We start from the raw sequence: 12896 nt of genomic DNA, 5'->3' as shown, positions 1-12896 counted from the left end.
AAAGATGTTTGGAGTGAAACTTTTTCTAAGAAATCCTCTTAGGGTCCTGTTAGAAGCTACCTCAGAAACTGACATCACAGGGTTCTTTGAGCAGATTGATTGATTGTCATGAAGGTATTGCCACTGGTTCCCGGGGAGGTTTATTTTGGCCTCTGGGAGTGGGGTGGGGAGTGGGCTGGCTAAAGATGGATGCTGGCTGCTGCTGGTCAGGTCTAGGGTAAAGACGTTAATATCTTTTTTTTTCTTTTTGAGACGGAGTCTGGCTCTGTTGCTCAGGCTGGAGTACAGTGGTGCAATATCGGCTCACTGCAACCTCCACCTCCCGGGTTCAAGCAATTCTCCTGCCTCGGCTTCCCGAGTGGCTAGGACTACAGGTGCATACCACCATGCCTGATTAGTTCTTTTGTATTTTTAGGAGAGACGGGGTTTCACCATGTTCGCCAGGCTGGTCTTGAACTCCTGACCTCAAGTGATCTGCCTGCCTTGGCCTCCCAAAGTGCTGGGATGATAGGCGAGACATTACTATCTTGAAGGCTTAGCTCTAACATTCTATAAGTCTGATTTTTAAGGGAATCTAGGAAGATAGATGAATTTTTTTTCTGGTTAATTAAGGAGTAAAAATGAAGCAGTCTTAGGAAAGCCAAGAAGGCTGTGGTATGTATTCACCACTGAGATGATAGTTCTTATGTCCCTGCCCTTGACTCAAAGCCCTGGTTTTTTTCCCCTCGCTTTAACATGAGAAGGTGTTAGGAAGTGTTTTCTTTCGACCTTTACCTCCAGGCAAGGCCACCTGTAGCTGGAATAGGACAGGTCTATATTAGGAGCTATGAAGTAAATGTTTCGCTGAGAGTTTCTGGGTGTGTTAGTTTTCACTGGCAGTTAGATTTGTTTACTTAAGGTTTCAAGAGGCTTAAAAACAACAAACCCAACTCAAGGGAGACCAATGCCAGTAATATTAGAGTACCAGTGAACTTTGGTCTCTCATCTGATTTACTATCACGTAGGTTTAATCAGTTCTAGTTGCTTTTGATAACTTGGCAAAAGATAACTATTGTAACTTATGGAGGTGATGATGATTAAGGTGAAAGAACGACTTAGCTTTTAGAAAGGTATTATTTTAATAAAATTCCTCCTTGAACCTCTGGAAATGTGATACCCTGTGGGTTGTTGCACGTGAACTTCATTGTTTCTCTCTAGTAACAAGTATTTTCATTGTATGTAAAAGAACTATCTGTTGAATAGCAGATATATGATTTTGCCCAGACTAATGTTTTATGTGATACTTAGGGCAAATTCCTCATTTCTTTTCCTCTCCCCTTCAGTTTTCTGAACTGAAATGCCTTAGAAAGCCTATTTAAAATAAATTATTTGGAGGTGGTTTAACCACTGGTATTTTGCCTTTCTTTCTATTCTCCCCTCACCTGCCCAAGTTCATGTCGCGGAATTCAATACCACGTTCTCATTCTTTCTTTAATTGATGGCAACAGGCAGATGTAGCCTGTTACTCTCATTTCTGCTTGAATTAGTTTCACCCTGATAATGTGGCTTTCGCTGTGGAATTGTGTCATCCTGCATCTAAACTGTTCACAGTGGAGTAGATTAGGGAGTTTTGTTTCTTTTGGTCATGAGAAATTAATATCAAAACAATTTCTACTTAAAATAATGGACAAGAATCTAGAATTAACTACTTGCATTAAAGGAGAATTAAAATTTGGGTTTTATTGATTGCAAAGAGCCGAGATAGGTTACTCCCCGAATAGCTAATAATGGTTGATTTGGGGGAAAAAGAAAAACTCAAGTCTGTAATCCCAGTACTTGCGAGGCCAACAAAGATCACTTGAGCCCAGGAGTTTAAGACCATCTGAGGCAACATGGCAAGACTCTATATCTACAAAAAATTTAAAAAAACTAGCTGGACATGGGCACAGGTGCCTGTAGTCCCAGCTACTTGGGAAGCTGAGGTGGGAGGATTGCTGGAGCCTGGGAGGTCAAGGCTGCAGTGAGTCATGATCTCGCCACTGCACTCCAGCCTGGGTGACAGAACGAGACCCTGTCTCAAAAAAGCAAAATAAAAAATTACTACAGTAACAATTAGCTACTCAATATTAATTTAATCCCTCCCTACAGATTGCGGTCGGTCTAGAATTTTATTATGTTGCTAAATCTTACTGCCTTCTTTCTTGGATTTTTAGCATCTTCAGGATTATAACACGCCTCCTGCCCCCCCCACCTCTCAGAGCAGAGGGTAGTCAAAAGCTGTGCCTTCAGTGTTTAAAACAGGTTTTAGCGGCCGGGCGCGGTGGCTCAAGCCTGTAATCCCAGCACTTTGGGAGGCCGAGACGGGCGGATCACGAGATCAGGAGATTGAGACCATCCTGGCTAACATGGTGAAACCCCGTCTCTACTAAAAAATACAAAAAACTAGCCGGGCGAGGTGGCGGGCGCCTGTAGTCCCAGCTACTCCGGAGGCTGAGGCAGGAGAATGGCGTGAACCCAGCAGGCAGAGCTTGCAGTGAGCTGAGATCCGGCCACTGCACTCCAGCCTGGGCGACAGAGCGAGACTCCGTCTCAAAAAAAAAAAAAACAAAAAAAACAAAAAAACAAACAAACAGGTTTTAGCCCTTTTGTATAATCTGTGAGAAAACTTAGAGTTTTGTAATTCCCTGTCCCTGTTGGCTGAACACGGTGGTTTCTCTGCCCTTCTTAGGGCTTTTTAGTGTTGTTGCTTTTTTCTCTTCCTTTTTCTGGATATCTTGTTCCTTGTAAAATAAACAGCTCATGTTTGCACACTGCTTGCTTTATAACCTGGTCTTTTATAGTCACTCAGATGGATACCAGTTTGTATTTTAAATGTTTTAAGATTTGTTTAATTAAACTTTGCAGGTCTTTGTTTTGTTCTGCCCTCAAATTTCAGATCTGATTTTTTAAGTTAAATATTATGTTTGTTTAAGTATGGATGATTTGGAAAATACAGTGAAGTGCAGCCATTCCTTGGTATACTCAGGGGGTTGGTTCCAGGACCCCCATGCATATTCAACTCCTGTAGTTGGTGGAACCCATGTGTATGAAAAATTGGCCCTCTGGATACCCGGGTTTTGCATCCCGCCAATACTGTTTTCCATCTGTGTTTAGTTGAAAAAAATCCACATATATGTGGACCCATGCAGTTCCAACCTGGTTGTTCAAGGGCCGACTATATAAATAATTTTTTGTTTGTTTGTTTGTTTTGAGACAAAGTCTCACTCTGTTGCCAGGCTGGAGTGCAATGGCATAATCTCAGCTCACTGCAACCTCCCGCTCCCAGGTTCAAGTGGTTTTCAGTTAGCACTTTGGGGTACTTTTTTTTTTTTTTTTTGGGAGAAGGAGTCTTGCTCTATTGCCCAGGCTAGAGTGCAATGGCACTATCTCAGCTCACTGCAACCTCCGCCTCCTGGGTTAAAGCGATTCTCCTGCCTCAGCCTCTCAAGTAGCTGGGACTACAGGCACCTGCCACCACGCCTGGCTAAGTTTTGTATTTTTAGTAGAGACGGAGTTTCACCATCTTGGCCAGGCTAGCCTCGAACTCCTGAGCACGTGATCCATGCGCCTCCACCTCCCAAAGTGCTGGGATTACGGGCGTGAGCCACCATGCCTGGCCCAGGGTACTTTCTTTAATCATCTTTTTCTTTTCCTACTTCTTACTCTAAATCAGAAGTATGGTCATACTTCCTTAAATTTTTTTTTTTTAATTTTGTTAATATTTATTTAGAGACAGGGTGTAGCTCTGTCACCTGTGTTGGAGTGCAGTGGTTCAGTCATAGCTCACTGCGGCCTCAAACTGGTTGATATTTGTAAAATACTTAGTATAATACCTTGCATATGGTAAATAATGTAATGTTGTTATTTTTAATAATTTGGTGGTTTTTTTGTTTTTTGTTTTGAGATGGAGTCTTGCTCTGTCGCCCAGGCTGGAGTGCAGTGGCGCAATCTCAGCTCACTACAACCTCCACCTCCTGGGTTCGAGTGATTCTCCTGCCTCAGCCTCCTGAGTAGCTGGGATTACAGGCGCACACCACCATGTCTAGCTAATTTTTGTACATTTTTTTGTTTTTTTTTTGAGACGGAGTCTCGCTCTGTCGCCCAGGCTGAAGTGCAGTGGCCGGATCTCAGCTCACTGCAAGCTCCACCTCCCGGGTTCACGCCATTCTCCTGCCTCAGCCTCCCGAGTAGCTGGGACTACAGTCGCCCGCCACCATGCCCGGCTAATTTTTTGTATTTTTAGTAGAGACAGTGTTTTACCGTGTTAGCCAGGATGGTCTCGATCTCCTGACCTCGTGATCCACCCGTCTCGGCCTCCCAGAGTGCTGGGATTACAGGCGTGGCCACCGCGCCCGGCCTGTACTTTTAATAGAGACGGGGTTTCACCATATTGGTTGAACTCCTGACCTCAGGTGATCCACCTGCCTCGGCCTCCCAAAGTGCTGGGATTACAGGCATGAGCCACCATGCCCAGCCAATTTTATGTTATTTTAAAACCAAAAATAGGATCATAATGTACACATTGTGTGCAGTTTGCTTTTTTAAAAACTTTGTTTTGTGAACATCTTTCCAAGTCTGTCAGCACACAGACCTACTTGCTCTTAGCAGCTGGGTGGTATTTCATAGTATGAGTAAACGATTCATTCTCCTGTTTATGGATGTTTTAATTGTGTTCAGTTTACTATTACAGATAATGCTGCAGTGAACATTCTCTCACATGTCTTTATGCACTCTTGCTAGTGTTTGTGTAAGATAAATTTCCAGAGCTAGTCATCGAGTGTGCACACTTAAAATTTTACTAGGTTAGCTGGGCATGGTGACTCGACTGTAGTCCCAGCTATTCAGGAGAATGAGACAGGAGGATCTCTTGAGCTCAAGAGTTTGAGGCTACAGTGAGCTATGGTTGTGTCACTGTACTCCAGCTTAGGCAATAGAGCAAGACCCTTCTCTTGAAAAAAAGCATTTTACGAGGGATTACCAAGTTGAATTGTTTTTAAAAGCTCTGCAGGTTCTACTAACCCTAATGGTATATGAAATTGCTCAGTTCCCAACATTTTTTTTCTGCTCTGGTTATTATCTGTCATTCATTTTTGTTAATCCAGTAAGTAAAAATAAAGTTTCATTTTCAAAATTTGGTGATTAAGCATATGCTTATTTCCTGTTCTTCATCACTTGATGTCTTCAGAGCATAGCTTAGTTTTCTGTGATTGTTTGTTCTTTCCTGACTGGAGTTTTTTATATTATGGTTATTAATATTTTGTCTTATTGATGATAATTTCTCACACATTATTGTGGTCTTTCACCTTTGTCTACAGTGTTTTTTTGTTTGTTTTAAGAGAGAGGGTCTCACTGTGTTGCTCAGGCTGGTTTTGAACTCCTGGCCTCAAGTGGTCCTTGTGCCTTGGCCTCCCAAAGTGTCGGGATTGCAGGCATTTGCCACCGTGCCCAGACTTCTTATTTTTTTATGTACTTACATTTCCTGTCTGTTTCTTTATGGCTTCTACATATCTTTGTTCCTAGAAAGTTTTATACCCCCTTCAAGGTTTAAATAATACGCTCCTATAGTTTCTTTGGTATCTTAAAGTTTTGTTTTTTTACCCCATGTGTACTAAATGTGTGTAGAGGGTTGAGTTAAACATATGTCAGTCCTTGGTACATTTTAACATCCTTGATTGGTGTAATGTTCCTCTCTCATGTTTCTTGTTTTTATTTTTGCCCAATCTAGACCTTTAAGATCACTGGAAGCTTTAGACTACCAGAAACTTGTTTTTTTAAACAGCTTTATTGAGGTATAATTTATATACCATAAATAGTAATCACCCATTAAAAATTTACAGTAATTTTTAGCAAACTTAGAAGTGTCGTGCACCCAATCCAGTTTTTGTGTTTTTGTTTTTTTAACATCCGGGATATACAATGGACCACTCCCCTTGTTTTTGAAGATAAACGTTTCATTTTATAATAGATTTACAGAAAAGTTGCAATTATATTACGATGGATTTCTGTATACCATGGCACTCAATTTTCCCTTTTGTGTTTTTTTCTTGAGACAAAGTCTCACTCTGTTGCCCAGGCTGGAGTGCAGTGGTACAACCATAGCTCACTACAGCCTTGACTGCTGGGCTCAAGCAGTCCTCCCACTTCAGCCTCCCAAGTAACTAGGACTACAGGCACATGCCACTATGCCTGGCTGACTTTTTTTTTTTTTTTTTTTAAAGTAGAGACAGAGTTCGCTATGTTGCCCAGGCTAGTCTTGAACTCCTGAACTCATGCAGTTCTCCTGGCTTGGCCTCCCAAAGTGGTGGGATTACAGGTGTGAGCCACTACACACAGTGCAGCTAGTTGTCCTTATTGTTAACATCCTACATTAGTATGGTACATTTGTCACCACTACTGGACCAATATTGATATTTGCTATTAACCAAATGTCATAACTTTATTCAGATTGAGAAGCTTGTTTTTTATTATAGTATGAGATAAACACTAACTTAATTTTGTTCCCAGATGGTCAACTTGAATAATACTGAAATTGTGTTTTCTGAAATTTTACATTTTTTGGTGAAAGTTGAGTCTTTTGATTATTCTTCCTTTTTTGAACACATTTTGGCCAGAATAATTGTGTAAAAGGGGGCTATTAAGCCATTTTGTAACAGTATATGATAATATTTTTAGAGAATAGACAAAATTGATGTTGAAGTTAAATATGTTTTATATTAACAGAAAGCATTTTCGTCCGCATTCCTGGGGTCACATATGGGCGACAAAGCCAGGATTAGAACCCTAATTGAGCATTTCCATGCCATTAGATTCTTAGGAAAAACCTTAATGATTACCTTTTTTTTTTTTTTTTTTAAATTATTTTTTGAGATGGAGTCTCGCTCTGTCACACAGGCTAGAGTGCAGTGGTGTGATCTCGGCTCACTGCAACCTCCACCTCCTGGGTTCAAGCAATTCTCCTGCCTCTGCCTCCCGAGTAGCTGGGATTACAGGCACCCGCCACCACACCCGGCTAATTTTTATATTTTTAGTAGAGATGGGGTTTCGTCATGTTGGCCAGGCTGGTCTCAAACTCCTGACCTCAGGTGATCCATCCGCCTCAGCTTCCCAAAGTGCTGGGGTTACAGGTAACCACCGTGTCCAGCCAATGATTACCTTTTTAAAAACTGGACTTTAAGGCTGAGCATAGTGGCTGAGACTTGTAATCCCAGCACTTTGGGAGGCCAAGGTACGTGGATCACTTGAGGTCAGGAGTTTGACACCAGCCTGGCCAACGTGGTAAAACCCCATCTCTACTGAAAATACAAAATTAGCCGGGCCTGGTGGCACACGCCTCTAGTCCCAGCTCCTCTGGAGGCTGAGGTGGGAAATCCACCTGAACCTGGTAGGTGGAGGTTGCAGTGAGCCGAGATGTGCCACTGCACTTCAGACTGGGTGACAAAGTGAGACTCTGTCTCTAAAAACAAAAACTGGACTTCAGGTGCACAGAAATAGATTAATTCAATTCTTAGTTATGACATGATCACCTTTAGTCCATGCATAGCATTCCTGGTACATTTATTGTTTCATAATGAACACCTGCAGATCTACCATCCCACCTAATAATTACAATACATTACTAAGTTACATTATACAGTTTTCACTCTCTCATCTACTTGCTTCTACCTGCCCCCAGAGGTAGGCTGTCTAGAATTTGGAGTTTATTATAATTTGCTTTTTAAGAAGTTTTTACCTATGTATATATATAACTTAGCAATACATGATTTTGTTTTGGGTGTTTTTTAACTTTGTAGAAGGTGTACCTGCATGTAGTGTCTTGGCATTTGCCGTTTTACTGAGAGTTAGGTTATAGATTAATGCATGTTGATGGAGCTGAAGTCCATCTGATGTCGCCATTGTCTGGTCCTCTATTTTATAACATTTCATAGCAGTTTATCCAGTTTCCTTTTAATGGGGTTTTGGATTACTAAAACCATTACAAATGCCATCAACATTTTTATTTTTTATTTATATTTTTTGAGATAGTGTCTCGCTCTGTTGCCTGGGCTGGAGTGTAGTGGCATGATCTTGGCTCACTGTAACCTCCGCCTCCCAGGTTCAAGCAATTCTCCCACTTCAGCCTCCAAAGTAGCTGGGATTACAGGCGTATGCCACCACACCTGGCTAATTTTTGTATTTTCAGTAGGGACAGGGTTTTGCCATGTTGGCCAGGCTGGTCTCAAACTCCTGACCTCAAGTGATCCACCTGTCTTGGCCTCCCAAAGTGCTGGAATTACAGGCATGAGCGACCCTGCCTGGCCCCATGAACATTTTAAAATCACCTATACTTGTGAACATTTCTCTTGGCTATGTACCTAAGAGTGGAGCTTCTGGGATGCAGCATTTGTGGGTGTACATTTCTTTCTTTTTTTTCTTTTTTGAGATGGGGTTTCGCTCTGTCACCCAGGCTGGAGTGCAGTGGTGTGGTCTCTGCTCACTGCAAGCTCCGCCTCCCGGGTTCACGCCATTCTCCTGCCTCAGCCTCCTGAGTAGCTGGGACTACAGGTGCCCACCACCACACCTGCCTAATTTTTTGTATTTTTAGTAGAGATGGGGTTTCACCATGTTAGCCAGGGTGGTCTCGATCTCCTGACCTCGTGATCCACCCGCCTTGGCCTCCCAAAGTGCTGAGATTACAGGCGTGAGCCACCGTGCCCAGCCTGTGAGTGTACATTTCTATAAAACAATGCCAAATTATTTTTCATATATAATCTAAACGAGCAACTCTTGGTGGTGTTAGACTTTATAATATTTTCCAGTCAAATGTGTAAAAGTGTATCACTGTTGTCTTGGTTTATATTTCTTCTGAACATGTCATGTTTATTGGCCTAATGTGTTTTCTCTCCTACTTTTTACCTTTTGGCAATTGCTGAGGTGGCAAAACTCAACCAGTTTCTCTGATACTCTTGATTTTTATAAGCGTTTTGATGGGGTAAAGGTCAACTTTTTATGAGGCATAGTCCTGAGGAAGTATAGTCTATTGCCTGATCATTAGTGTCCTTTTCACAAATGACTAACCCTTTATAGATATGACAAGCCAAAGTGCCTTCTCTCCTTTATTTAGGGAAAGATGTGTTCCTTCCCTTTTCCACTGTGTTGTTGGTATGATAGAGGTCCTTCTCAGGGTTGAGAATCAATTAATGTTTCTATTGTGTTATAAGTAGGTACCCTCAGCTATTGTCATGCTGAACCTTCTCACTGTTGTTCTAGGTTATTTTATGATACCTGGGCCCAAAAAACAGGCACTGTCAGGTTTGTGCATCACTGCAGGCAAACGAGACCTGTAACTTGTATGTCTTTATGAGGTACAGTGATGTGCAACATCGAAGAGAATTGTGTCTACATCAGTGGTTCTCAAACTTTTGCAGGCAACAGAGTCACCTGTAGGGCTCATTGAAACAGCCCACTCACTCCCACCCTGGAGTTCATGATGCGCACGCTATGCCTGGGTGGGGCGTAGGTCGGTAATATTAATGTAGCTGGTCTGGGGACCATATTTTGAGAACCACTATTTTATAGATTCAAGCTGCAACCATTAAACTGTAAGCATGTTATCATTACATCATGGCATACTTGGAAAATGGTAACTTAGTACAAGATACTGGAGTAAACTGAGGGGGATCTGGAAGTGCAGATGATTGGCTCACAGGCTGGATGACCAAAGACATCGTGGCACACCTGTTGAAAAACTCTGGCATGAGGTACAGGTATATTTAACAGTCTGAAATTCACAGGGATTTTCATTTAAGTAAGGGGCCTTGAATGAGATCATTGATAAGCCTCATTGAGTACAAGGTTTTTCTACCTCATCCTCTTCCAGAGCTCTAATAACTTGTTGACTCTCAGGGAATTTCAGAATTTACCTTTGCTGGTGTCAACCTAAAGATGACACAATTATAAATTTAGAAAGAATCTCCAGCTGTGAAAGGGAAGAAAAAAGTAGAAAGGAGACTGTTTATTATAAAGGGTTACAACCTGCAAGGTGGCCATCCTTGACAGTCTTGGAAGCGTAGCTTCTGGCAGACACTGAAAGGCACTTAGAAGGAGATGGAGTTGGGACAAGAGCTTAATGCTGAATAGGTTGGCTATACGTTCCTATTCAACAGGTTATAGGAGGAGCTATGAATATCCATGAATAGGGTCCTGATGCATGCGTAATGAACAAACATTCATGTTACATGCATCCCATGTTCACTTTGGGGTGGAGACTTAACATTTAAATGTATTACAGTTAGACCCTGTACATCAAAAGGTGAAACAGGGGCCGGGCACAGTGGCTCCCGCCTGTAATCCCAGCACTTTGGGAGGCCGAGGCAGGTGGATCACCTGAGGTCAGGAGTTCAAGACCAGCTGGCCAACATGGTGAAACTCCTTCTCTTTTAAAAATATAAAAATTAGCTGGGTGTGGTGGTGGGCGCCTGTAATCTCAGCTACTTGGGAGGCTAAAGCAGGAGAATTGCTTGAACCCAGGAGACGGTGGTTGCAGTGAGCCGACACAGTGCCACTACACTCCATCCTGGGCAACAAAGTGAGACTTCGTCTCAATAAAAGGTGAAACAGGAACACGAGGCGCTCACATGCAGCCTCTGCAAGCTGGCCAGAACCACTCTGATCAGGAGGAAGTTACTGAAATCAGTTTCTTGTCCAGTCAAAGCTGTATGGCTTGTGGAACAGGGGTCAGTCAGTATCTGTTGGTGGATGAGCTGCAGTTGTTTTCTTTTTGTATTTTTTTGTAAGTTTTTATTTTTAATTTTTGTGGGCACATAGTAGGTTTATGCAATTGCTTTAATCTTGCTTATCTTGAGGCTAGTGCTTGTTTGGCTGCTGGAGAAAAAGAGCAACCTTATTATGGTAGTTAGAACATAGTGTATGGTTAGGACAAATATAGGGGTGTGGGATTTAACCCTTGTCTGGCATGGCCTTAGGTCTTGTTTATAACTTGGTGTTTTATTGCCACAAAGAGTCTGTTTCTATCAATCTTGATGATCTCTATGTTAACATGAATGCTGGTCAGTTGTGCCTGAACTACAAAAGGGAGGGAGTAAATGAGTTGTGTCTGACCTCCCATTCTCTCATGGCCAGGAACTCAGTTAAGATTTCTCCGAAGTACTCTTGGCCAAAAGGGAGTCTCTCGGTTGGGGGCTTAGGATTTTATTTATAGTTCTCATTGGTCTATATTATTAGTATTTTTGGACAGCATGTAGTTGGGTAGGGGCAATTTGTTTCCTAAATCCTGAGTGCCACCTGAGCAAGGTAAAATAACCAGACATGTTCAAACCTGGTCCACGATCTCTTTTTTTGTGGGATTAGTACATGTGGGACCGTCTGCCTTCAAGTGACCCAAGGTGGAGAAAAGTCTAAGAGAACTTTCCAGTCAATTTTGAAGCTTTTATGGGGGGAGTATCTGAGGGTGTAAAATATCAGAAAACAGGAAAAACGAGTTAGATCACTTACTGTTGAGAACCTGTAGTACAAGGGCATAGGGCTGAGGAGGGTGGAATGGGCAGGTTGTAAACCTGGAGATGATCCTTGAGATTAAGATGCTCCTCCCTCTGCTGCCTGAGGTATTTCTCCACTTTTATCACCAAGCTGGGAAAAACCTACTCTTTCCTTTTTGAGAGAGGTGTTCCTAAACGCTGACCCAAACAAAAGCACATGGTGACTGAAACATACTCATAATAATTTTGCATCAATAGCTGCTCTTACCAAGTTAAACTAATAGGCAAATAAAATTCTTCAAAACAGTGAGGAGTTTAAGACAATGAGAATGGTCTCCTTCGTTACAAAGACCAGTCAAAATACCAGGTACCCAAGATGGGTACTTCAAGCCATGTTTGAATTCTTGAGGTGGCAGTTTGTTATGCCAGAAAGAGCTGGGCTTTGGAGCTAGATGGACCAGCGTTCAAATCTCCCCTCTGCTACTTTACCTTCTCTGTGACTTTGAGCAAGTTAATTTAACCATAGAAGCTCAATTTTCTCATCCGAAAATAGAGATAATTGTGTCTCCCTGGGTGATGGTGAGAATAAACAGTCAGGTTTGCCTGGCACATGCTGGATACTCAGCAGGCGAACTTCCCTTTCCTTCTTAGTGGTGGATGGCTTTTGCACATTGCTAGGCCGCATGGATGCAGGTCTAGTCTGACTCTTTCCCATATGTGAACTAGGGATGAAATTAGGGTGAGGGGAAAAATTAGGATTAGCTATGATTGCATATAATTTGCATATATTTTGCTTTTAGTAACTCTAAATGAAATACGAAATTGATTTAAGTGGGGATAAGTGTTTTCCCCAATCTTTGTTTTGGAGGAGAGAAGATTTTCTTTCAGAGTGACCTAGAACATTCCTTCTTGACCTTTTTATTCCTTCTCTGACTTCAGAGAGTCAGGGTGGGGAAGGTAGGACCAACATGATGGTGTAGACCCATCTTACTCTCAGGTGAGGAAGAATCATGGTACGTATTTGGAGAAGAGCACCTGAGCTGTGCTAAAGGAGAACTGCCCTCTTTGTTTTCCTTTTGGCATCCCACAGGGGTTTAGGATGTTTTCATTAACTCTCCAAGGAGTGTTAGGTGTTATTTGTCACAAAGAATTTTTTCACAAGTGACATAATCAGAACACTTCTAATGAGTACAATTAAACTTTGAATAAAAATTTATCCTCATAATTACCTCTTGTGAAGATCTATAAAAATGATATTTCGGCCAGACGCAGTGGCTCACTCCTGTAATCCCAGCACTTTGGGAGGCCGAGGCGGGTGAATCACCGGAGGTCGGGAGTTCAAGACCAGCCTGACCAACATGGAGAAACCCTGTCTCTACTACAAATACAAAATTAGGCAGGCGT

General features: G+C 42.1%; 1 protein-coding gene across 4 annotated transcripts in view; it reads left to right on the top strand.

The window, feature by feature from the left end:
- The window catches only part of OCLN (occludin), a 59990-nt gene that overhangs the window by 22264 nt on the left and 24830 nt on the right, over positions 1 to 12896 (top strand). The window lies entirely within an intron of this gene.

Source organism: Chlorocebus sabaeus, chromosome 4 (genome assembly GCF_047675955.1).
Source record: "Chlorocebus sabaeus isolate Y175 chromosome 4, mChlSab1.0.hap1, whole genome shotgun sequence".
Lineage (NCBI taxonomy): Eukaryota > Metazoa > Chordata > Mammalia > Primates > Cercopithecidae > Chlorocebus > Chlorocebus sabaeus.
The sequence above is the reverse complement of the archived record's forward strand: the minus strand, read 5'-3'. Positions and strand labels throughout refer to the sequence as shown.